The sequence below is a fragment of the Rattus rattus genome, chromosome 4 (genome assembly GCF_011064425.1).
Source record: "Rattus rattus isolate New Zealand chromosome 4, Rrattus_CSIRO_v1, whole genome shotgun sequence".
NCBI lineage: Eukaryota > Metazoa > Chordata > Mammalia > Rodentia > Muridae > Rattus > Rattus rattus.
The window spans coordinates 107,372,025-107,395,159 of record NC_046157.1 but is presented as its reverse complement, the minus strand read 5'-3'; positions in this window follow the sequence as shown (position 1 = coordinate 107,395,159).

Sequence of the window (23,135 nt, the reverse complement as noted above, 5' to 3'; positions counted from 1 at the left end):
AATGCTCAGCTGTTGTGGAGGATGGCAGTTTCTGTGCAAGACAGCACGGATTTAGCTCACTAAGGCTCCTCTCTATATATTCCTGTGCGTGGACAGGATTCTGAGAGTCAGTCAGACAGCGGGTCTTGCAGACTGAACTAGGGAAAGTCATTTTGCTTATACTCTATAAAGGAAATCAGAAGGCGATTCTGAGGAAGCTAGAGAAGGCTCAGTTGTTTCTGCTTTAAAAGTTTGCAAATATCTGGGTGTCTTATGCTTTCTTCTCCAGAGATGTGACTGTAGGAGAGGAAGAAAAATAATAGTGAACCATTGCACACAATATATAAAAATGTATACACCTTTATCAAAAAATCATTTATACAAAGTAATTCTCACTAATTTAAGCTTTACCTTTCAGTTAAATGAAGTACTTATCAATTGGTTTAGAGTAGTCAGAAAGTTGGAACTGTATCACCACACTTTAACTCTCCCTGTGTGTGTGTGTGTGTGTGTGTTTGTGTGTGGTGTGGTGTGGTATGTTTAGGCAAAACATATAAGTGTTCTAATTCATATCTTCAATCCTTCATTCAAATTTTGAAAATCTCATTCTAATGATACCCCATGCAAATTAGCATTTATTACCAGGTTTTCATTATCCAACAGTGCTAGGCAAGTAATAATATTTAATTCTACAGATTTGCCTAATTTGGACATTTCATGTAATACTACATATGATATTTTTAGTAGTACCATTTTATTTGTGTGTGTGTGTGTGTGTGTGACTGTGTGTGTGTGTGTGTGTGTGTGACTGTTTGTGTGACTGTGTGTGTGACTGTGTGTGTGACTGTGTGTGTGTGTGTGTGTGTGCGTGTGTGTGCACTTGCTTGCATTGCATAAAGTATACATGAAAGCCAAATGACAGCTTCTGGAATTTTGTTGTCTTCTTCTAAGGATGTGGGTTCTGGGGATTGAACAGCAGTCCCACATAATCACTAAGATATCTCCTTTGCCCCGTGTGATCAATTTGTGACTGACATTTTTACTTACTAGAATGTTTTGAAACATTCATCCACAGCGTTATTGTATTGGTTATTTTTCTCATCACTGTGACAAAATGCTAGACTAAAGCAGGTTAAAGAAGGAAGGAAGGGAGGAGAGAGGGAGAGAGGAAGAGAGGAAGAGGAAAGGAGGGAGAGAGGGAGGGAAGGAAGGAAGAAAGGAAGAAGAGAGGAAGAGAGGAAGAGAGGGAGAGACAGAGGGAGGAAAGAAAGGAAAGAAAGGACGGAGGGAAGGAAGGAAGGAGAAATGGAAAGAAGGAAGGAGAAAAGGAGGAAGAAAGGAAGGAGGGAAGGAAGCACAGGAAGGATGGAAGGGGAAGAAAGGAAAGCGGGAAGAAGAAGGAGGGAAGGAGTGAGGGAGGAAGGATGGGCAGGTTTACAGTTCCTGGAGAATATCATCCATGATGGTGGTGGGATGACCGTGGGAACATAATGGCTGGTCACAGTCAGGAAGGAGACAGAGGGCAAGAAGTGAGGCTGGAAAATGGAACCTCAATTGTTCCCCTTTTCTGTGCCCAAATTCCCACAGAGAGGTTCTGCCTCCTAAAGATTCTACAACCTTCCAAAGTGGTGCTTCAACATTATGGTTGATTTATAAATGCACAATGTGTATCTATATACATGCATATATATACACATACACATACACATACATATACATAGACAGACACAGACAGACACAGACAGACATAACACAGATGACACACAGAGACAGACAGACAGACACACACCACACACACACACACACAATCTGGATATAGTCCTTATCCAATGTGTGATTAGTCTATATTTGCTTCTATTTTCTGGATTGTCTGTTCATCGAAGGTTTTAATTTTGGTGAAATACAATCATCTACGCCCCCCCCCCACTTATGCTCATTTCTGCTGTTGTAGCATGGGCTATAGTCTCAGCACCTTTGGGTATGAAAAAGTAATCATAGGTGTTAGCTTTGCTCCTCAGAGAGAAGAAGCAACTAGAACAGCAGTAAGAGTAAAAACAGAAAGCCATGGTTCAAAATACGACACACTCACCCCACAGGGGTGCTTCATCTTGGCTCCTGGTCATAAGAAGCCAGAGGATAGTTCAGAAAAGGCAGTTTTGAAACTGGGAAGTCAGAATGTATTATCTGAAGGTTTATGAATGCAATTAAAAGTTGTTTTTTAATGTGATGGGATTCCTGGTTTTGGATACAATGCAAAGTGTAATGTAATATTATGGTGTGTGTGTGTGTGTGTGTGTGTGTGTGTGTGTGTGTGTGATGCACATATATGCATAGTCAAATAACCCACTAAGACACCTTCTGCCCATCTCTGAGCTGTCTTTCTGAAGGTTAGATATTGGTCAGACTGAGCACAGGTGTATTGGCTGATAGAGGATTCCGGTGGGCAGAATGGTACACAGTTGTAAAGAGCTGAAGCTATGTAATCAGCTTTTACTGTGGCTAAGTCCTTTTGTCTTAGACCACAGCCGACCGCAAACAATCTCTATACATTCAGAACATCACACTGTGTTCCCGAGCCTTCTGAAGGCTTGGCTGATTTCTTCTGCCTGTGCCAAGAAAAACAGCGGCAGCCTACGAAGTACAAAAAAAGTCTTAGCTTCAGATTTGGCACTGGATCGCCGTCAGGTCTGCGGCGTTGTAAAAGCCTTTTAAGATAAATGCATGACTTATCATGGACACCAAGGGGGAATTGTAGGCAAAATGTTTTTAAAATTACCATTTGTTCCAAATATCAAATGGTAAAAATTGAAACTGAAATTAAAACAGACATCAGGGAGGCAATAAAGGTAGAAATCAATAAAGTTGATTTCACAAAAGGCTGAGTTGCACAGCTTTTACAACGAGTCCATTTTCGGTGTAGGCAGAGCCCCAGGGATGCATTCTCTCGTGGGTGTGCAAGCCGCACTCTGGTTTCCTTTAATGAGCCTTATCTGTGAGGAGCAAGGGAAACGAGGCTCCCCGGCTTGCCTTTCCCTTCGCCAGCTCTGACGGCCTTAACAAAGCACACGTTGAGCATTTGTTTTTGGTGCTATTCAGATAAAAGACATTTGGTGAAGAAAAGATTCAAAACCCAGGGCAGACTTTTCTTCTGCATATGGTTCAGGGGATTCAGTTGGCACAGAGTTATTTTCTTCACTAGAGAATCTTTATTCTAGGTTGTGGGCCTTTCTGAGTCACCTCGAGGCGATCTGCAATGCAAAGGATATTGGCCACTAACCAGCAAACGTAGATTAAATATTGTTCTGTAGCTAATTCTGATGACGGCAATTACCCCATAACATTTACAGCAGGGATCGTGCCATTCTTTGCAATCTGGTGCTGTAGAATACTTGGGATGTTTTGTGACTCATTTGAATAAGCAACCTTATTGAAATGTGTTAGTTGCTACCTAAAAGGAAAAGTGGCATTCTAAAACCTTGGGTGGTTTTTAAACATGAAAATACTGTTTGTAATTTTGAACATTGTTTGACTCTCCTATCAGATGGTTTTTCAGTCTTTGATCACTAATTCAACAGATGAAAGTTGTGTAACAACGTATTGATTTTGGAGGCAAAACAAAAAAGTATCCTGGAGATAATTTGTTGGAATGAAGATGAGGACTCATCATTAGTACTGTCTGGGAATCCACGGAGGGGACCTAGCCTATGCAGGCAATATCAGTAAAGGTTTCAAAATCAAAACAACCCTGAGATTCCACCTCACACCAGTCAGAATGGCTAAGATCAAAAACTCAGGTGACAGCAGATGCTGGTGAGGATGTAGAGAAAGAGGAACACTCCTCCATTGTTGGTGGGATTGCAGACTGGTACAACCATTCTGGAAATCAGTCTGGAGGTTCCTCAGAAAATTGGGCCTAGTACTACCTGAGGACCCAGCTATACCTCTCTTGGGCGTATACCCAAAAGATGCCCCAACATACAACAAAGACACATGCTCCACTATGTTCATAGCAGCCTTAATTATAATAGCCAGAAGCTAGAAAGAACCCAGATGCCCTTCAACAGAGTAATGGATACAGAAAATGTGGTACATTTACGCAATGGAATACTAATTAGCTCTCAAAAACAATGAATTCATGAAATTCATAGGCAAATGGATGGAACTAGAAAATATCATCCTGAGTGAGGTAACCCAGTCACAAAAGAACACACGTGGTATGTACTCACCGATAAGTGGATATTAGCCCAAATGCTCAGAATACTCAAGATACAATTCAAAGACCATATGAAGCTCAAGAAGAAGGAAGACCAAAATGTGGATGCTTCAGTCCTTCATAGAAGGGGGAACAGAATACTTATGGGAGGTGAAGAGTGGGAGAGACTTGGGAGGACGAGAGAAAGGGCAGAGGAAGTGGGGCAGGATTATGAGAGGTGACAAGGATGATATACAGCAGGTCAGGAATTTGAACAGAGGTGTGTAGCAATGGGGGATGGGGAACTGGAGGTAGCCACCAGCAAGTCCCAGATGCCAGGAAAGCAAGAGTCTCTTAGGACCCAACACGGATGACAGTAGCTGAAATGGCCAACAAAGGGGAGGGAGAACCTGTAGAGAGCATATCCAGAGGTTAGGTAAGCCCCCTGGTTGGGGGATAGGGCTATCTATACTTCTCAAAATTTTAAGCCAGAATTGCTCCTGTCTAAAGGAAACACAGGGATGAAAAGCGGAGCAGGGACTGAAGGAAAGGCCATCCATTGACTGCCCCACCTGGGGATCCATCACATATGCAGCCACTAAACTCAGTCACTATTGCTGATGCCAAGAAGTGTTTGCTGACAGGAGCCTGATATGGATGTCTCCTGAGAGGCTTTGCCAGAGCCTTACCAATAAAAATGAGGATGCTTGCAGTTAACCATTGGACTGAGAGCATGGGGACCCCAGTGGAGGAGTTAGAGAGAACTGAAGGAGCTGAAGGGGTTTGCAACCCTATAGGAAGAACAACAATATCAACCAACCAGACCCCCAGAGCTCCCAGGGACTAAACCACCAACCAAAAAGTACACATGGAGGAACCCGTGGCTCCAGCAGCATATGTAGCAGAGGATGGCATTGTCTGGCATCAATAGGAGGAGAAGCCCTTGGTCCTGTGAAAGCTGATGTCCCAGTGTAGGGGAATGCCAGGGTGGTGAGGTGGGATTGTGTGGGTGGAAGTGGGAGCATCCTCATAGAAGCAGGGGGAGAGGGGATGGGAAACGGGGGAATCAGGAAAAGGGATAGCATTTGAAATATAAATACATAAAAAAAGAAAAAAAACAACATGGTCAACACCTGATATATATTATGAATGCTTTGTAGATTATAGTCAGACAGGTGTTGTGTTTCTCTGACTCTTCAGGTACAATTGCTTTTAGGAGGAAGAGGTAAAGAACATCTTCTGTATTCCTCTTATTAACTCATGTAGATGCTCCCAAGAGTGGCATATCCAGACATTCTATTTTAGAAGACTTTATAGAGAAGCTTAGGCCATTTGAACATTGATCTTTATTTGAGTGCTATCAGGGCTGGGACTACATTCAACCTTAGGGGACTACATTTTTTCAAAGCTGTGCTCTGGGGTGGATTTTCTAATGAAATCAGCTAATGCTAATTACTCTAGCTAATGCTAGGGTTAGGGGAGGAAGTCAATCCGGGTGAGAAAGATCTGAGAAAGGCATGGGCTCTCTGTGACTCTGAAGGGAGGTGAGGATATAACTGGGGATGTTATGGGGAGACAGTAGTGGGGAGAAATAAAAGGAACATGTTCGCAGAAAGTGTAGGAAAACTTGAAAGGAAGGAAGATGGAAGGAAACAAAGAATAGAAGTGGTGTGTGTGTGTGTGTGTGTGTGTGTGTGTGTGTGTGTGTGTGTGTGTGTGTGTGTACATGTTGAGGCCCCAGAGGTCAAAGATGGACCTCTTCCTCAGTAACCTACCAAGTTAATTTCTTGAGAGCTGAAGCTCTTGAAACCTGGAGCTTGATCGTCCATGTAGGCTGGCTCTCCATGTAGCAAGTCCTGTGTCTGCCTCTGCTTGTTGCTATGTGAGTTTTTAAACATGGATGCTTTGTATCAAATTCAGGTCCTCTGAGGTTCCTTTGGATCTTTTGGGTGGCTTTTGTTATTTTTTGGGAGATTGTTTTAGTTGAAGTACAAAGGACCAGAATATTTTGCATCAGATTACCTAGAGACAGACAGAAAGACACCACTTTTCAAACTGGATAAAAATTTTATCTGTAGTTCCATTTGTTTCTTGTTACTGTGTGTCTGCTGCCACAACCTTGTGGACTTTAGCAAGACACTGCTAGTGATGGGACAGCTAGCCGCCTTGCAGTGAAGTGAGTGGTCATCCTTATGCACACCTGGATGCTGGACGTTGTGCAAACAGAGCGCATCAACTTGATGTCATTGTTTAATGGCAGAGTCCTTTGGCAGTCTTCCATTTGCTTCATTCCATTATCAACAGTTTGAAGGAACGTCCAGGCATTTATTTATCTAACTTGCATGTATAAAGTCACTTTTAACTTTAGCAAAATGAGGAATTACCAGAAGCTGCAGAAATAGCCTTGACAGACAATTTTTAATCCCAGGAAATCTCATCTGTTAAAACTTGGGTGGCGAGTGATTTATTTCCCTTCTGCTGACACTATCGGGTCAGTTCCTCTCCTTTCTGTCCTGGGTTGTGTCTCAGAGGTTGCCCTCTGCCATTCCTTTCATGATGGGAACCTGGTCGGTTTAGTTACCCAGAAACCCCTGCGACAGGTTGGAAAGATGGAGGGAAGAGAAGTTCCTCGAAGGCACCAAGGGCTCTCTGACAACAACTCCTGTTAAGAGTCTCCATTTCAGCCTTAGATCTCCCTGGGATCCGCTCGGCATCTTGTTAGTACCCTTCCCTGTGGATAGAAGAGTGCCCACAACCCTTTGTGGTGTGGTGTGGGGATGGTCTCACATGTCTCCCGTCTACTCTTTGGTTCCCTTAACGTTCTAATTCTATAACATTCTAAAAACAAAATGGCAGGATGTCTCTTGGGGTTTATGAGTTGATTTTGCATTCCTGTGGGAAATCCAAGCTGATATAACACAAATGCTTTCCAAAACCAGTCTTTTAGGAACAATTATTGTTCAAACAGGAGGGAATCTCTGATTATATCTTTCTGGGGTTGACATAATCAATGAGTAGTGTTCAGGGCTCTCTTTGTGGCACCGAGCAGGTCCTACACCCTATATTATGTCTTCTCCTTGCTGGCCACTAGTCACTGGACGGTTGTGAGTGCACAGGAGACCTCAGGGGGAAGCTGTGGGAGAACACGAGCATACGTCAAGAAATGTGACCATGCAGATCTTCGTTCTGTTCTATTCTCTCCTTCCTCCTGATCTTCAGAACTGCACATTTCCCTGTTTTTAATTCAATCTTCGGTGTCTCATTTTAGCTTGAATTAACTGTTGATGTCCCGGAAGTGCAGGTTTTGGGCTGAGGACTTACTCAGTAGACACAACAGTTGCTCATACATCTGCTATGCATTCAGGATCTTTGGGAATTTTCGAGCATGGTTTCCTAGGGACTTTGTCTTCTGGTGGATAAAGCCATAGTGGTAGTTAGTCTTAGTACTTCGCCTACCAAATGGTATTTAGAACTTAGGTAGTACTTTAGTACTATCACAATGGTACTTAGTACTTGGGTAGTACTTAGTAGAATCACAATGGTACTTAGTACTTGGGTAGTACTTAGTACTACCACAATGGTGCTATTCACTTAGCTACTTAATCTTCCTCACAGGTGTGATTAAAGTCAGTAGGAATTCTATCACCTTTAGGAATGCCTGTGGGTTCTGATTTACCCTTCTATGACATGAAATTCTAGATGATGAACAAATGGTGTTTAGAAGTCTGTTTATACTTCACTTTTTTTAAATTGCTCCTAAGACTTTACACAATGTGTAAAAACACAGTGGACAGCAATTTGAATTTCACATTTTGGAGAATTTTCCCACAGGTATAGAGTGGATATATGTTCCTTCCCCCCTTTCCTTTAAATTTTTTTTTATGTGTAAGTGCTTTGCCTGCATGGATGTTTGCACAGCTCCCCAGAGGCTAGAAGATGATGCCGGATCCCCCTGAGTTGGAGTTACAGATGGTCGTGAGCTGCCATGTGAATGCTGTGATGTGACCCAAAGTTCTCTGAGAAAGATTCCAGTGCTCTTAACCCCACTTCTCCAGCCCCCCAACACATCTCCTACACTGGCGAAGGCCCGTATAAGATCAGTATTAATAAACATCAGGAGGGAAAAGGAGGAACAAATGTGGTTAAAGGGTAAAAACCTAATAAGCGAAACTGAAGCATTCAAAGAGAGAAGGGAGAAGAAAGACATACAAGGTGATCTTCACAAGTCCAGAAAAGGTTCAAAGTTCAGTGTATGGGAAGCCGGAGACCAGGAGTTCAGTTTTCCTAACTGTGAGAGACTACACTGCCATTATCTAAATAACCCAGTCCATGGTAGTTTGTTACGTCAGAGCAAGCTGCCTAATACCCAAGACAGGTTTAATTATTGGTAATATAGACTGCTAACTACTTTAAAAAATTCTTCAAGCCTGGGGAGAGAAGATAACTAGGTATGGATTATAAGGAAGAGTTTATTTTTAGTGATTTTTTTAAAAGTAGAACCACGTGACTCTCATGCCTCATTGTTAGCTGTCAGTTTGCAAGGTGACTCAATTGATAGGTTCACTGTAGTAGGAAAAAATGTCAAATGTTGTGAACTCGTTTAATTTTGAGTACAGTTTTACAGGGACCAGAAGAAGGTGCCCTTTCTGTTCATCTAACATGGGTCACTTTCCGATACTAATCAGAAAGAACACATGAGAGAGATGCCCTATATTGAGATCAGGCTGACCCACTTTCCGGTCTGGCTGACCCAATTTCCGGTCTGCGTTGACAAATAGCTGCTTCTGTGACTTTGAATAAGTCATTATATCCCCCGGGCCTCGATGTCTTCATCTGTTAAAAAAGCGAGGCGGGTTCAGGAACTGAGTGGTGCCTGGGGATCCTTTGTGCTGCAACATTTTATAATTGTGTGTAAACACTATGAGATAGCTGAATTTGTCACACTGTAATATGCTGCAGGAACGATGCTTTATAGTGTTATGTGTGATGTACAGAAGTATTTAGTGAAGTCATGATTTCAATGTGTGAATCTAATTTTTATGAGAGAAAGTAAAATAGTATGATTTTCAAGTATCGATGCAAAGGAAATAAAATCATATGCTAGGCAAACTAAGATTTCTTTCTGTGCATGTTTTATGCAAATAGGCTATTTTTAAAAGCTTGCTATGTTAGGAGATGGACGCTAGGTGGCAGCAAAGAGTAAGCTAATGTTAAAATGTAAGAAAAATGCACCCTCTCTGTCCAGGAGCACAATTTCCTCTATAATAAACATCACTAGAGTTATAACTACATTCCTCCGTTTAAAGATGCTACTTAGAAAAAAAACAAATACAACTTCCGATCAAAGTCAGTGAAATGGTCCTACGAGGAATTTTTACTCCCCTTAGAAATATTGGTTGGTAATATATAAGATATTAAATATTAAACCATTTATGAAAATTTCTGGAATATGGTTGGTCAATAAGCATAATGTAGTAAAAAATAAGATAGAGGTACTTAAATTTTTTTGTTTCAAAGTTTACATGGATAAGTATAGCTAATTCAAAAAGTAATTTCCAAACATACTATTTTGAGCTCAGTGGTAGTGAATGTAACACATTGTATCTTACTTGACATATCACTTCTTTAAAAAGCGCGTTACTCTTTTCTTTCACATTAGATATTATAATTTAAATCGTGAGGTGTAAAACAATGTTATTTTCAAGTGTAGTGTTGTAGTAAGTCAAAATATAGTTTGTTACTCTGGTCTCCAGGTAGCTGATTTTGCTACATTTCATCCTTACTTCCAATGCTTTGTGTAAGAAAGACCATGTTCTCCACCCTCCAAGAGCTCTCTGAAGTTGTTTGCGGAGGTGGTCAACCCAAGCTGCGTGTGCTCTGTGCACTACGAATCTAATTAGAATTCTAGATAAAAATGTCGCTTAGAGTGCAAGATTGCTCCACGGTTTACACAATACCGAATAGCAAATTCAAGGCACTATAACACTTCTGTAACGGCAGGCTTCAGCTGAAGGAGAGAGGGGTGCCCAGACGACACCTTCTGTTTTCATTTTTGATTGATCGACAGTCTCTGACAATTTTTGTGACTGTGGGGAATATTGCTTTTACAGGTAAGGCGGTGGGGGTAGATTTCTGATGTCTAAAATATGCAGTTATCATTAGATGATTGGTAGGTCTTACAGACTTTTTAAAATTACAGGAGCCCCCCATTCCACTAAGACTAAGCTAGAACAAACAATGTTAGTCTCTGGCGTTGGCATTTATTTTCTTAGCCATGTGTTGTCTCTTCTTTGACCCACAACAGGAAAGCAGAGCCAGGAAAGAAGGACATGTGTGAAGAGGTGTGGGTAGCTTCTGTATTTGTGGTTAATATTGCTATTGACTGCCTAGGGGACTTTGAAGTGCGATTTCTATCTGTTCTACATCTCTGCCCAGCAACCTCTGCGAAGGACCTTAGGGCATATGCCAAGATAGTCCACGTGTGTATTTTGGGTGTTGATAACAGCATCAGATGCTCAGAATGTGAAAATTTATGTCTTATACTTAAGGGAACTTAATCTCCCTGAGCCTCATATCTGCTGTCTGTAAACTGGAGATCCCAATGACCGAGGAAGGCAGACTAAAGATTAACAAAGGACACGAGTGCTCACCAGCATGCACTGACTGCTAGGGGAGAAACTATGGGAAATGCTGTCTGTCTAGCCAAAATGGGAGCTCCACAATTTATTCAGTTTTAAAGCTCAAATGTCAGGGGTTCTATTCACCGAGAATGACAAAGAAAAAGAAGAAAACGAGAAAGTACAGTTTATTACCCCAAACAGTAGGCGATTTTTTAAGAATCCTCACATCAAAATCCAAGTAAGTAGACTCTACAATAGACAGAATTCCATATGAAACAGGGTGGTGGCGCCTTTAGCTTGTCATTCACTGGTTCCACATATTCCCAGGATCCCGGCCATTGTACTTTGTCCCCATAGATTATTCCAGCAGAGTGACCTTGTCAGTGGATGTATAATCTTTCAAAGTCCCCTTTAACTCTCATCTTTGAAGATGTTTGGGTACTACTGTGGAAATTGGGAATTAATCTAGTCGGCGAGACCCTCAGCTTTCAATCACTCCAGAATAACATCACAGAATAAAATACTCCTTGCCCCATGGTGCGACAAGCCACACAAAGGAACGCTTGCCTTTTCTTCTTAGACTATAATGGCCTAGCAGGAAGGGCTCTTAACATTTTTATTTTCCGTGCAGTTGCTCATTTCATAGCATACTGTATGGAAAAGTTAAACAAATGCCACTTGGGACTTCTACAGGGTATTTAACGGCTCAGCAGGTCTTGTTTCCAGTCTCTGGGAACTGCAGAACCTGAACAATGGAGCTAATGGCAGCTTTCTCTCTAGCCATTATACCAAAGGCAGAAGGTGAAGGTCTGGAGATGGCGAGTGCTTCAAAATGGTGATTAGAAGTGGAACGAGACCAAGGGTTTGTGTTGCATTTTGACGATTCATCTAGAAGCCAAATCGCAGCTCCGGGACAACGCTGGTACCTGCGACAGTTAATAACGGAACCCTAACTCTGGGAGAATGCGCTGTGTTTAGTGGTGCTTCAGCTTATGATGCACATACGCACGGAACACCATAAATGTGTGGAAAGTGACTTATTGATGTCATTAGCAAAGCACGGGACTTCATAATAATGACAAACATCTGAGTACAGGCTTCATAGATCATCATCATATTAATACTTAATTCAGTACCAAACAGAAATGTTCTCAGTGAGTATTTGTGGGTCTCTGCACAGGACTTTAAAATGGATATTAGTTCGTTTGCTGTCAGCTTTGTGAGAAAGTTTACTAGTCATCATGCCAATTTGACGAATATGGCTCAGTTTCTCAGTTCGTCCAGATCTTACTAGTCGTGTGATACTGGGGAAGTTACTCAAACCTCGTAAGCTTGAGTTTTCTTGACAGAAATGGGGAAGGTTACCACCAAATTAGGAGTTACTGTCAGGAGTGAATAACACAGGAAACCGGGCACATGTGCCTCAGCACATTGCATGACTAATGTTGCAGTTGATAATATACAAATGGAGTCAGATCTCAGGTCCCCCGATATGGGCTCAGTGGCTCGGCATTAAGTCAGACTGAAGGAAATCATCTCCTCCTCATTATTTCATAACCCGTGGCCAAAACACCTGACAGGCTTTGAAGATTTGCCTTGTGGACGTTTAAAAGTCACGCTTGTAAATCAATTAGCATTTCTGCTGATCTGGAAACAACTTGACTTGAGCTAGGTTTCCTCTCCTCCCTTCTCTTCTCCCGTGGGTTGAAGGTTGTGAGAGACAGCATTCCTTAGATCTTACACCAGTTTCATGTTCTGCATGCCTTCTGCAGCTAGGCTACCCAAGACCTTCCCAACGTTAGTTCTGATGCGTTACCAGCCTGTTGGAAGAAGTGCTGGTTGCTGTAGGATCTCTAGCCTAAGACACTGGAATCTGTAGATAGAAGCAGAAGCCAGAAGCAAAGCGAGAAGCAGAAGCCGACTGCCCGTGTTAAGTTCCTATCCTGCCATAGGCTGCCGTGCTAGCTAGTATGAAGACAGCTAGTAGTAGTGGAGTAGCTTTTCCTAATCCTGATCATTGAACTTTCCTCTGTGAAAGTAATGGGAAATCTCTGAATTATGGGAGTTGCAATAAACTCCTTGAACTATTTTTAATGCTCAGATTGGTTTCTCTACTCTAGACTGAGGCCAGAGTTGTCTCCTGCTGATTTTGTAAAATTAAATGACATAAAGACACAGATTTTTGATGAACTTTGTCATACTTTGTCAACACGATCAAATCCCCTAGCTTCTTTGTGCCCTTTCCCAACAGTAGAATTGGGTGATAACGGCAAAGAGATTATGGAGTTCAATTGTTGTGCTTTTTATGAAATGCTTTGAAATTTTAAAGAGCTAGGAAATTTTGGCTAATAAAATGCTAGTTAATATCAGAAAGGCCTTCCTATCGATTTATAAGCTCTGTACTCTCTTGTAAGCATTCACTGACCATCTCTAGATCCAGCTTTGCATTTGTTGAGAAAAAGAATGCTAGGATAATCTTCTAGCCTCATCTGCTTCGTGTCCAAAAAAGTACATTCGAACAAATGCGGGTATTAAGGACTAACTTAATAGCATTCATTTCTGTTTTTATTACAATGTGTCCATAGTTATAATGGTGATAGGCACACAGTAGGTACCCAATGAACACACTTAATGAAGGACTAAATGACTTAAGGTAGGAGAGACTGGTGTCACCTTTCAGCAGAAGATGCACTTGTAGAGAGAGGGGTCTTGAGGGAGACTCAGGAATCAGTACTTTTTTTTTTTTTAACACACATTCTATCTCATCTCAAATGGCAAATGTTTTACTCCTTGATTTCCAATTTAGTCTCAGGTAGCATCTGCTGAAAGGACACATTTTACTCTTGACATTTCAATTCAGTCACAATTCAAATCCCACTTATTTGGTGGCTTTTGGATCGACACATTAGTGCAGTCACTTAATGACATCCCACCAAGCTCCTGAAAGTGCTGTGGAGATACACAATCACTAAAATTTACCTAGGAGGCCAGGTCCTGCAAGGAATCACTGAGGAGATTTGAGCGAGAGCGTTGCTAACACAATCGGTCCTTAATGAAGAGTTTATGTTAGCGCTAAATCCAGTCTCTGAAGCAGAGAGGGTTCTATGATTTATACAAACCCAGAGCAATGTTAATAGTAACCCCACACTCGCTGAAAACACAGAATGTCTGATTCCTATTGAGTGTTGGAAAGACAGCGATTGTATTAATCTGGGTCAGATGACAGCCTCGGGCAAGTCTTCACTTCTGTTTACTGATCTGTTATTTAAGGAATTTGAATGAAAACAAAGTCAGACAAAGTGAACTGCTCCTAATCTGGTTTCATCTCATCAGGCTAAGCTCCTGTCCACAATGCTAAAGACAAAGAAATCTAATAAAAACAGATAAATAATGATCGGAAGACTCCTAGACCACCGCAGTTCAGTCACCCAGTATGTCCTGGAAAGGCAGAACAAGGGCAGAACTACCCTTCCAAGACAGCAAGAAGGGAAGAAATTACATGAAAAAGGACAAGGACTGTCAACCTGATTGTCAAACCATATATCTTGGGTTGGCAGCTTGGTGACAGGCACCTTGGCAATGAACACAGTCCAACTGGAGTGTATTGAAGAAGTCATCGACCTCAGAATTCCTACTGGTTCCATTTTTTCTTAGATGCACAGATATCCTTCCTAGCTTGGTGCAGAATATATTAACATTGTTTAGAGTTCATTACTTGTATTTCCTTGTTAACTTCGTTTATGGCAATCTCTATATATCTCCCTACTCCAGAAGTCAAGCCTCCCCAAAGTCTTGTGTTTTCTATGTATTTGCCTGTTTCCGTGTGTTTGCTTATCCCACACATGACTGAGGTTAACAGTCAGTGGGCCGACATAGCCTGTTAGATATAGTCCTGCGATGGCCAACAATCCACTCTCTTATCTTGGAAACATTTGCTCATTCATTTCCGCTTACATTTATTAACTAACAACTTTTTTCTTGCTAACATAACATGGGTTCAAAGTCAGCCTTTCTGATACCAACAACATCAACACTCGGTTGAAGCTGTTAACAATCTGCCGGGAATCTTCCCCCAAGTAAACTATGTAGGGTGCAATTTGAAGACATGATACTGATGAGATTTATCTGTCTTCCTTTGTGTCACCAAGAAGCCGATCTGAAATGAAATCAATGGAGAATAAGTTGCAGACTGGGAGATTGGAACACGCTGAAAGCGAATGATAGCGAGATGATGGGTGGTAACTGGGTTTCGTGAGGATCTGCAAGGACTGCTGGGAGAGAAACACTATTAACAGAAGCATGTTGGTACTCTTCCAGTCACTGCCCACGAATGGGAAGCCCTGATAGCACTGGTGATAACTGAGTGGAATAAGCATCCAGGAGAGCAGACAAGAGGGAATGACCACTATGTGTCAGATAATCACAGACATACTGAAGGAAATCAGATGTGCTTCATACATTAAAAAGGCCCTGCTGTGCGCGGGAGAAAGGCGTACAAAATTGTCATTGTTGGTAATATCAGGGTGTCATTATCTGGAGTGACATCAGATACTGCCAAGAGCCAAACTCCACAATTGCCCTCTATTAATAAAAAAGAAATACCCAGTCATTGCTCTTGGAATTATGTCTCAGGGTGGTGAAGGAGAAGAATGAACCATATTTTGTTGGGTGATACAGGAATTGTGCTGGCCATTTTATATATTACCTTCCACTCTATTGTATCTTTCTCCATCTTTCTCCAGATCATTGAAGATCCACCCATGTGAACCACATTGATTGGGGCTTCCTTGCCCTTTCTGTGGAGAGTTCTACAGACACATCAAAATGAAGAGAAAGTGAAGTCAGGGTGTTGTTCTTTGGCCCCTTTGGCATTAATCAACCAAAGCTTTCCTTTTCTTCTCTGTACGACCCTTCCCTTTGGAGTCTGAAAGTCCTTCCTCTCTTTGGCTTTAGAATCATGATAGCTCTGCCCTTTCTAGTCTGGACATTTGCCTCTTTCTTAATCTTTCTCCTTCGCGCTGGTCCTATCTTTGTAAACAGCCCTTTTGTTAAAGTGTCTTCGATTATATCAATGATAGGGTAAACTGTTTTCTCTCTGGGAATATTCATTCGATTCAATATCCAATAGTTTGGACTGTGGAGGGGGCAGGATGCAGGTAGGACTCTAAAGCTGGTGATACACATAGGGACCCAAGGAGATAAGAAAGATAAGGGTGCTGGGGTTCACATCCTGTATGGGTCCCTGAGTTTATTTCTGGTACTCAGTTTTGGAGCTTGGGAAAAGAAATTTTTACAACCACTGTTTCAAAACCTGAAAATAGACAAATGTATTGCTATTCCCCAGGTTATAACCAAAGGCCAAGATCCACTGAATGAACCCTAATTGCATTCTGACTGTTCCAAAGGGCATCGAATAACCTAAGACCTAGTGTATGGGCTCCTAATGATACAAGCTTCAATAGATACAATTTAACAAGTCTTTGAGCATTGTGTATGTTTGTAATGTCTGTCTGTGTGTGTGTGTGTGTGTGTGTGTGTGTGTGTGTGTGTGTGGTGTGTGTGTGTGTGTGTGAGAGAGAGAGAGAGAGAGAGAGAGAGAGAGAGAGAGAGAGAGAGAGAGAGAGAGAGAGAGAGAGATTGGAAGGCAATCTACACCGTTCTATTTCCTTCATATAAAGTCTGTTGTTTATTACTGTGTACTCCAGAGTAGTTGAACCATAATGTGTAAGGGTTCTCTGTCTTTGCCTCTTATCTCAGTGGAAAAGCACTGGGATTACAAATGTAGTTAGGTGGGGCCCATATTCAGGCTCTGAATGGGTGTTCCTTCTGCCTCGGTTCTAAACTTTGCCTCTCTATTCCCTGCCAAGGGTGTTCTTGTTCCCCTTTTAAAGAAGGAGTGAAGCATTCACATTTTGGTCATCCTTCTTGAGTTTCATGTGTTCTGTGCATCTAGGGCAATTCAAGCATTTGGGCTAATAGCCACTTATCAATGAGTGCATACCATGTATGTCTTTCTGTGATTGGGTTACCTCACTCAGGATGATATTTTCCAGTTCCATCCATTTGCCTATGAATTTCATAAAGTCATTGTTTTGGGCCAGGAAACAGGGAAGGGGAATAACAATCGAAATGTAAATAAGAAATACTCAAGTTAATAAAGATAAAAAAATCGCTAAACAAATGTATGTCATCTCAGTTGGGTTTACTCGAGGGGATTCAAACACCCTTACAAAGCAAGGTCTTTGCCCACGGAACCACCTCCCTTTCTGTACCAACCTTCAGAACCAGATGGCGGCAAAGCAGGCAGTGGGCAGTTTCAGCGTGGATGGGTTAATTTTATTTAATTTCGATTTTGGAGATTTTCATATTCATCTGCTCGTCCGTATGGTCTATATGTCTATCAAATCTGTATTGACACTCAATTACTGTAATGATTTTTATCAGGTGAGCCCTTTGAGGAGACAGGACGCAGTCAGAGACTCTGCTGCATGGGTATAAAATGTGGGAGGGAAATACTTTAGATTTTCTTTTGTTCTTCCTTTCTAGTACATGAGGACCCCTTGATCATACTATCCTTAGAACTGTGAGAAATAAATTCCTGTTGTTATAAATCACCCAGTGTATTTTGTTATAGCACAAATTAAAATATTAGTTAACTCAATTATCTAGGCACCTCTCTTGACCACAAAGGTACTAAAAAAATTCCTTTTTTCTCTCTCTTCTTTTCACAACACTGGGGTTTAATCCTGGGACCTCACATATGCCAACTGTGCCAACTAAGCTATAGTTCCAGTACCAGAAACCATTTTATTTTAATTTTATGTGTTTGAGTATTTTGCCTACATGTATACCTGTGTACCATGTGTGTGCTGATGCCCTTGGAGTCCAAAAGAGAGTGTTAGATCCCTTGGAACTGGAGTTACAGATGCTTGGGAACTGCCATGTAGATCCTGGAAATTGATCCCTGACTGTCTGGAAGAGCAGCATGTTTCTTAACTGCCAAGCCATCTTTCTAGCACTCAAAATTATTTTCTTAAATAAATTATTGAATAAAGCAATATATGCTAGCAGCATTGGACTGTGACTTAAATTTCTTGGTTGAACGAGGACATGAGACTGTATATCTTAGGGTTTTACTGCTGTGAACAGACACCATGACCAATGCAAGTCCTATAAAGGACAACATTCAATTGGGGCTGGCTCACAGGTTCAGCAGTTCAGTCCATTATCATCAAGATGGGAACATTGCAGTGTCCGGGCAGGCATGGTTCAGGAGGAGCTGAGAGTAGCTTCTACATCTTCCTCTGAGGACCACTAGCAGAATACTGTTTTCCAGGCAGCTAGGATGAGGGTCTTAAATCCCATGCCCACAGTGATACAAGTACTCCAACAAGGCCACACCTCCTAATAGTGGCACTCCCTAGGCCAGGCATATACAAACCATCACACTGCATTATAACAAGTAGGTTGACTGCACCAGATTTCCCCCTTGAACTTCTCACCAGGTTCAGGTGGCACTGCCTGACCAATCTGGATCATCTGTGATTTAACATGCAGGTTGTATCCAGAACAGTACCCGAATGAATTGGATACCCAGATGTTCTTGCGAACATAGCCAGTGGACTATGCAGCCAAAAGAGAGCATAATTGTGAAGCTGCTGTGTGGAGGCAAGGTCCTGAGTTGGATGAGTACTATTTTACAAAAAGTGGACAGCTCTGGCCCTTGTTTTATCAAGGCCTGAATAGCATGAGAGTGAGGTAAGTGACAGGAATCAAAAGGCAAACACCGACACCGGAAGCTCACAATGCTTAGTAAGAAACGCATGCTAAAAGTCATTAAACAATTTTGAAAAGGAATTCAAGCTGTGAGGACCGAGCTCTAAGATCTGAACAATAAACTCCATGAATTGGAACGGAAGCTTTCTGAAAGAAATGTCTACAGTTTTGAAGAATTCTTTTCCCAGACAAGCTTTTTTTTTGTGAGGGGATTTTTTTTCCTTTTTTTCTTCTTCTTTTTTTTAACAAACATGCCTATTTTTGACTCAGCTTAGAAATGAAATATTTCAAAAGCTCTTTCAAGCCCAACATCTCTGAAACCTACTCCTTCAAAGTTGTGCTTTAAGGGGGATTACAGGAGAGAGATTGAGAGGAAAACCAACTTGGTGAAAATTTTACGAACAGGGTGGAAACCCTCCCAAATCACTACTCCTATTAATTCTTTTAGTATCTTAGATTAAAACAAACAGGCAAACAAATAAACAGCCCTAGATATTAACAGGGCTGGCACATGCTTCCGCATTTAGTCTTTTTGTTCTTAAGAATTTAAGAATTTTGTACAATGTGTTTTATTACATACACTTCCATCCCCAACCCCTCTCATATCCTTCCATACCTCCCTACTCACCCAATTTTATATTCCTTCCCTCCCTCCTTTTTCCCTCCCTCCCTCCATACCTTCCTCCCTCCCTTTTTTGAGTCCAGTCTGTGTTGTCTGACTGGACATAGACCTACCTTGGAGTGTGATCAGTAGACGAAGTAGTACCAGGCCATTGAAGAGAACCATCTTTCTCCCACCAGCATTCAATGGCATTAAATTTTCAGCTAGAGATGGAACTTTGTGTCCACCTCCCATCTTGAATGATGGCTTGGGCTTATGGAGAGGTCTTATATAAATTGTCCCAGTCTCAATAAGTTCATATGCTCTCTTGTGTCTGGGAAATGTTTTCTTGAACTCATCCACTACTTCTGGACCTTATAATCATTCACCTGCATTGACCTCTGAGCCTGGAAGAGAGTGGTCTCTCTCTCTCTCTCTCTCTCTCTCTCTCTCTCTCTCTCTCTCTCTCTCTCTCACACACACACACACACACACACATAGTGTTAGATATTCCCCAGAGTCAGAATTACCTTTTAACGGGGGTGGGGTAGTATACCACAAATAAATACCATTTACAACCAAATAAACCCCTAGTACCAGAAACGGGTTTCTTCTTTTTGAATCATTGACCACTGGAGTCTCTCAGACTTCCCCCACATTACAGGCTATTGAGAATGTTATTGATTACCCACTGGACCTTAATAGCAGGGCCCTATCGCTGAAGACATTGAATGCTTGAATCACAGACTGTGGAGAAATCTAGGTGGTACTCACCCGGAAGCTCCATCTTTACTGACTAACTTTTATAATACATGCTATGCATGTTATTGAAGGAAAAAAGTAATCATCAATGTCACCTGCCTGAGAGTCTCATGAATTACAGTAACAACTTGCTTGGAAAGCCATGTCCATTGGTGTAATAGTGGCTGAATAACGTATGAGTAGTCAACAACTATTCAAATTGAATGTAAGGCCCCATCCACAAGATGGAACCCATACAGTCAATGAGGCCAAGACCTGGTGTAGATCGGTCATAGGCCCTAGGGGGGAAACCTACCACTATTGTTTTGCTAAATGGGCAAGCGAATAAAGTGACTCCTAGTGACTTATTGCTATTCTCATAGATTAGTACACTATTCAGCCATTATCAGAGAAGTTTATTCTTGTAGTAGACAACAATAAACACTGAAAGGAAGGCACAGCTGGCCAATGTACAGAGAATAAGAGACTCTGAACTACTTACTCCTAAGTGGGATGCCAATATCAACATTAATTAGAGAAAGTATAAAAATTGCTCCCTTTTCTAGGGGCAGTTTTTCTAGGGGTTTCCTTTTCTTCCTTCTTTCCTTTTTCTGTTTTGCAAGTAATTCCACCAAGTAAAATTGTAGCCAACCTCAAGATATACTCACTTTTTATTCTGTATCAAACAGAAAGATGAGAATCTCCAAAAGTATATTTTCAGGAGACATGTTATCAAGCATGGGATTAATTTAATTGGGTAGTCATTTTTGTCTTTGCCCATACATCTGTGACTCGACTAGTGAAATCATAGAATAAGTTGGTTTGGTGTTTTTAAGAAAATTATTATTTCCTTTTTACATCCTGACAACAGTTTTCCCTCCCTCTGCTCCTCCATGTTCATCCCTAAACCTCCCCTCTGCCCCCTCCACTCCTTTTCCATTTCTGTTCAGAAAAAAACAGGCCTCCCATATCAATCAACCATAGTTTATTAAGTTGCAGTAAGACTAGGCATCTCTCTTCATAATAAGGCTGCAAGAGGCAACACTGTAGGAGGAAAGGGGTTCCATCTGCCAGCCAAAGAGTCAGACAGCTCCTTCTCCCACTGTTGGGGGTCCCACAAGAACACCAAGCTACAAAACTGTAACACATATGCTGAGGGTCAGTCCATTGCAGACTCTGTGGTTGTCAGTTCAGTTTCTGTGAGCTCTTATGAGCCCAGATTAGTTGATTCTGTGGATTTTCTTGTAATGTCTTTGACTCTTCTGGATCCTATAATCCTTCCCCATCTTCCTTGAGATTCCCCGAGGTCCTCCAGATGTTTGGCAGTGAATCTCTGCATGTATCCATCAGTTGCTGGATGAAACCTTCATGACAATTGGGCTAGGTATCTATGAGTATAGCAGAATATCAGTAGGAATTATTTCATTGATTTTTTTCTATTGGATATTTTCTTTACTAAGATTTCAGATGTTATCCCCTTTCCTGATTTCCTCTGGAGTTCTCCCATCCCTTCCCACCTCCCCCTGCCTCTATGAGAGTGTTCCCCACCCACCCACTTCTTCCCATCTCCCTGCCCTGGTATTACCCTACATAGGGGCATTGAGCCTTCACAAGGCAAAGGGCTTCTCCTCTCACTGATGCTCCGTAAGTTCATCCTCTGCTACATATGTGGACAGAGCCATGGGTCCCTCCATGTATACTCTTTGATTGGTGGTTTAGTCCCTGGGAGCTCTGGGAGGTCTGGTTGGTTGATATTGTTCTTCCTATGGGGTTGAAAACCCCTTCAATTCCTTCAGTCCTTTTTCTAACTCCTCCATTGTCCAATGGTTGGTTGAGAGCATCTGACTCTCTATTTGTCAGGCTCTGGCAAAGTCTCTCAGGAGGCAGCTATATCAGGCTCCTGTCAGCAAGCACTTCTTGGCATCAGCAATATTGTCTGGACTTGGTGACAGTATATGGGATGGATTCCTGGGTGAAGCTGTGAAGGATGAAGGCGAAGGATGGCCTTTCCTTCAGTCTATGCTCCACACTTTGTCTCCGAATTTCCTCCTGTGAATATTTTCTCTCTCTCTCTCTCTCTCTCTCTCTCTCTCTCTCTCTCTCTCCATATATATATAATCATAAACTTAAACATAAACAATAATCAAAGAAAGTTTATTATTATAATTTACTTGACATTTAAGCAATTCAGTCTGAAAATTCAAATTTATTTATATTTATTTATATTGTGTCTTGAAGAAATGGACTTAAAACAGTTTAAGCTTAGAGCATTCCTATTGGAGCAGACTGCTCCTCACTGATAAGTTTTAGGGCCCTGCTTTCTCTGTATTGCTACCCAACAAAAATCACTGCCCCATCTATAGACAGGTAGCACGTTCCGCCACCCCCATCAACTTTTGAGTACCAATCCAGTCTGGCCACTCAGATCTACTCATCCATAACAATATTCAGTGGATGGAATTTGGTAAGTGGATGTACAGAGAGTGAGGTTCTTCTCCTCTTTGCCCTGGAGTGCGTGCTATGAAGACGGTCTACTTGCAGTGCTGGAAGCCTTCCTCTCTGACTATTTAGATATCTGTGGAACGAAGCTGTAGAGAAAGCAGACTGAAGACAGAGGGATGAGGAACAGTGTCAATCACTGTTCTGTTTGTTTGTTTTATTTTGCTTTAAGCTAGTTTGTATACGGGTCCAGCCTCTGAGGGCTGACAGAACCTTTGGCATTCAGAGAAAAACAATAGAAAGAGTCAGAAGGGAAGAGATTTCCTGGAAACTGTAAGGCGGTGAGCATAGCACCTAAGCCCTGTGTGTGCGAGCATGTGTGTGTGCGAGCATGTGTGTGTGCGAGCATGTGTGTGTGCGAGCATGTGTGTGTGCGAGCATGTGTGTGTGCGAGCATGTGTGTGTGCGAGCATGTGTGTGTGCGAGCATGTGTGTGTGCGAGCATGTGTGTGTGCGAGCATGACTGAGGAAACATGAGGGCCCTGGCTTTCATAACTCCTGCGCATGGACGGCTGCTGTGGTTTCTTAATTGTGTTGCATGGGATGCTTTCGCTTGTTAGCTGATAAAGACTTCAATCCTATTTCCAAACTTCTAAATTTTATATTAATCAAGAGATAATATTTTATGTATTTGCCACATACAGCATAAAGGTTGGCGAAACTCTTGTAATTTTTGTGGTGAAAGTACAGCTGCTCTCGGTACTTTTGGGGATACGACCAGGATTTT